This window comes from Cervus canadensis, chromosome X (assembly GCF_019320065.1).
Source record: "Cervus canadensis isolate Bull #8, Minnesota chromosome X, ASM1932006v1, whole genome shotgun sequence".
NCBI lineage: Eukaryota > Metazoa > Chordata > Mammalia > Artiodactyla > Cervidae > Cervus > Cervus canadensis.
This window is the reverse complement of record NC_057419.1, coordinates 58,642,085-58,645,427: the sequence shown is the minus strand read 5'-3', so window position 1 is coordinate 58,645,427 and position 3,343 is coordinate 58,642,085. Positions and strand designations below refer to the sequence as shown.

The 3,343-nt window shown below is 34.5% G+C and overlaps 1 protein-coding gene across 2 annotated transcripts in view; it reads left to right on the top strand.

Annotated features, from left to right (window-relative positions):
* The window catches only part of ZC3H12B (zinc finger CCCH-type containing 12B), a 562,987-nt gene that overhangs the window by 246,890 nt on the left and 312,754 nt on the right, over positions 1-3,343 (top strand). The gene's annotated exons all lie outside the window — the stretch shown is intronic.

Genomic DNA, 3,343 nt, shown 5'->3' with positions numbered 1-3,343 from the left:
GAAAGGCTACCCACTCTGGTATTCTGGCCTGGAGAATTCCGTGGACTGTATAGTCCATGGGGTCACAAAGAGACAGACACAACTGAGTGACTTTCACTTTAGTCAATAATGCTTTTATGCTATTTGGAAAGAGTTATATTTTCAGGTCTTAATTTTAACTTTGTTAGGAAGAGCTGGAGAAGTATTTTGTCTATAATTAATTTTCACCATGACTGAGGCAACACCATTTTGACTTTTCTAAAGATTGTGTTGTATGCACAAGGAATTCCACTCTAGCTGGGGAAAAATGAACACTTCCATGAACTGTGTATTTAAAATACCTAGACAGTGTATTAAAATGTGGAGACATTACTTTGCCTACAAAGTTCCATATTAGTCAAAGCTATGTTTTTGTTTTTCCAGTAGTCCTGTACAGATGTGAGAGCTGGACAATAAGAAAGGGTGAGAGCCAAAATTTATGTCTTCTAACTGTGGTGATGGAGAAGACTCTTGAGAGTCCCTTGGACTGCAGGATTAAGCCAGTCAATCCTAAAGGAAATTAACTCTGAATATTCATTGGAAGGACTGATGCTGAAACTGAAGCTCCAAAACTTTGGCCACCTGATGCAAAGAGCCGACTCAATGGAAAAGACCTTGATGCTGGGAAAGATTGAAGGCAGGAGGAGAAGCAGACGACAGAGGATGGATGACATTGAAGGGGACGACAGAGGACAGAGGTTTGATGGCATCACCGACTCAAAGAACATGAGTTTGAGCAAATCCCGGGAGATGGTGAAGGACAGGCAAGCCAGGTATGCTGCAGTCCATGAGATCATGATGAGACATGACTGAGAGAATAAACAACAACAACATGAACTGTGTAAACTACAATCCCAATTTTATCCTTTTAGGTAGTTCTTTTCATAATCTTGCATAGTTTTCTCTGTCTCTTGCACTGATCAGTACTCAGCTAAACACTTAACATGAAACTTCTTCAGACCCTTGTAGTTCTTTAGAAATTCAGCTTATGTTACCTATTCTCCATTTCCAACAGAACCCACAGAATCAATGATGTCACAACTGCAAGAGCCTATAAAGGCCACCTTATTCAGCATTAATATTTTTCAGATAGGAAAATTAAGTCACTGAGATGTTAGACTCAAGTATTTTTTAGTCTCTGGCAGACTTAGAAGTCTTTTGTAAGATTTTGTAAGTCTTAGTACAGTGTTGTATTAACTAATTTCTGCTATGCTTCATTCAAGATATCTCTAAAATTTGTCTTTTTTCACATTCAAATTGAAAACTTTCTTTAAAGTCAAGTCAAATGTGTATTTGAAAGCAGAGGAAGTCAAGATTTCACAAAAGAAGTTCTACTGAATAGCTTTTGCAGGATGGGTAAAAAATCACGCAGGCAGATGTATAGAAGAGTATGGGAGAATCCTTGCAGCGGCAACTATTCACAATCATTGTGGATTGAAACTCTACAGTGAATTCTGGGGAACTATAAGCCCCATGATATGGACAGAGGAATGACTATGATAAAAAAGTTCAACTTTTATTCTGTAGGAAATGATTCACTGAATTATGAAAATAAATAAGATTTTATTTTAGATACATCACTCTGGAATCAGTATGAAGGAAAGATTAAAGAGTATGGAAAAGCTGTGGAGAGTTTAGATCCAGAATAGTTAGATGCCTATTCTAATCATCCAAGCAAGAAATACAGAGAACCCAAATTAAAACAATAAAAAAAAGTATATCAATGGGAAGTTTTAAAAAAGAGATGGATACCTGTATCTATGTATCTATATATCTCTCTGTACCTTGACTAGTAGATTCTCAGCTCTCATGACCAACTAAATGTGAAGTTTGAGAAGAGAAACTGTGATGTGATGGTTATGATTCTCAGATATCTGATTCTTTTTGGAAATTTGATAAATGATTATCCCATTAATTAAGAAAAAGAGTTAAGAGAATGAATCATTTTGGAAACGAAATATGAATTCAGCATTAAATATCCTCAATTTAAAGAATCAAATGAATTTTAGATTAAAAATATAGGTTGAGAGTTGACTGAATTAATTTCATGCAGGAAAGATGATCAAGATGTAGGCACAGCTAATTTTATTATGTTTGCTTTATTGTACTTTACAGATACTGCTGTTTTGTTTTTTTTTTCTATTTTTTTTTTTTTTTTAACAACGCAGCATGACATTTGTGGCAAACCTGCATTGAGCAAGTCTATTGATACCATTCTCCCAACAGCATTTATTTATCTCATGTCTGTATCACATTTTAATAATTCTCACAATATTTCAAACTTTTTCATTATTATTTAATTTGTTATGGTGATCTGTGATCAGCCATCTTTGATGTTATTACTTTGACTCACTGAAGGCTCAGGTGGTTGCTAACATCTTTTAACAGTATTTTTAATTGCACTCTTAAACTACATTATTATGCATTGGGAAACAAAAAAAATCATGTGACTCACTTTATTGCAATATTTACTTTATTGTGATGGTTTGTAACTAAACCCAAACTATTTCTGAGGTATGACTGTATATAAATTTTGGATCTATTAGTATGCAATTTATAGTAGAAAATGTGAATGTGAGTTAAAACACTCATATTATTAAAATGAAAGAATAAAGTCAAGAAGAGTACCTTGGAGAAAAATGACTTTTATGGGTGGATGGAGAATAAAGACCTAAAAAAAATATCAAGTGTAGGTGACTCCTAAGAATAAAGTACTCAAAAGCTAAGTAAAAAAGTTTTGTGTGTTTTATTATTATTTTCTCTATTGCAAGGTGATGTTTCTTTTTTTTTTTTTAATTGGATGATAATTTCTGTACAATATCGTGTTGGTTTCTGCCATACAACAATGTGAATCAGCCATAAGCATATATATGTCACCTCCCTCTTGAAACACCTTCCTATCCCCAATGCCATTCCACCCCTCTACGTTGTCACAGAGTACCAGATTGAGCTGCCTCTGTTATACAGCAATTTTCCATTAGCTATTTTACATATGGTAATGTACATGTTTCAATGCTACTGTTTCAATTCGTCCCACCCTCTCCTTCCTTCACTGTGTCCACAAGTCTGTTCTCTAGGTAGGTGATTCTATTCATCAAATAGGTTCATCGGTACCATTTTTCTAGGCTCCAGGTTCATCCACCTAACTAGAACTTACTCAAATTCATTCATTTTTATGACTGAGTAATAGTCCATTGTATATATGTACCAAAACTTCTTTATCCATTTATCTGTCAATGGACATCTAGGTTGCTTTCACATCCAGGGTATTGCAAATAGTGTTGCAATGAATATTAGGGTACACGTGTCTTTTTTTTTTTTTTTT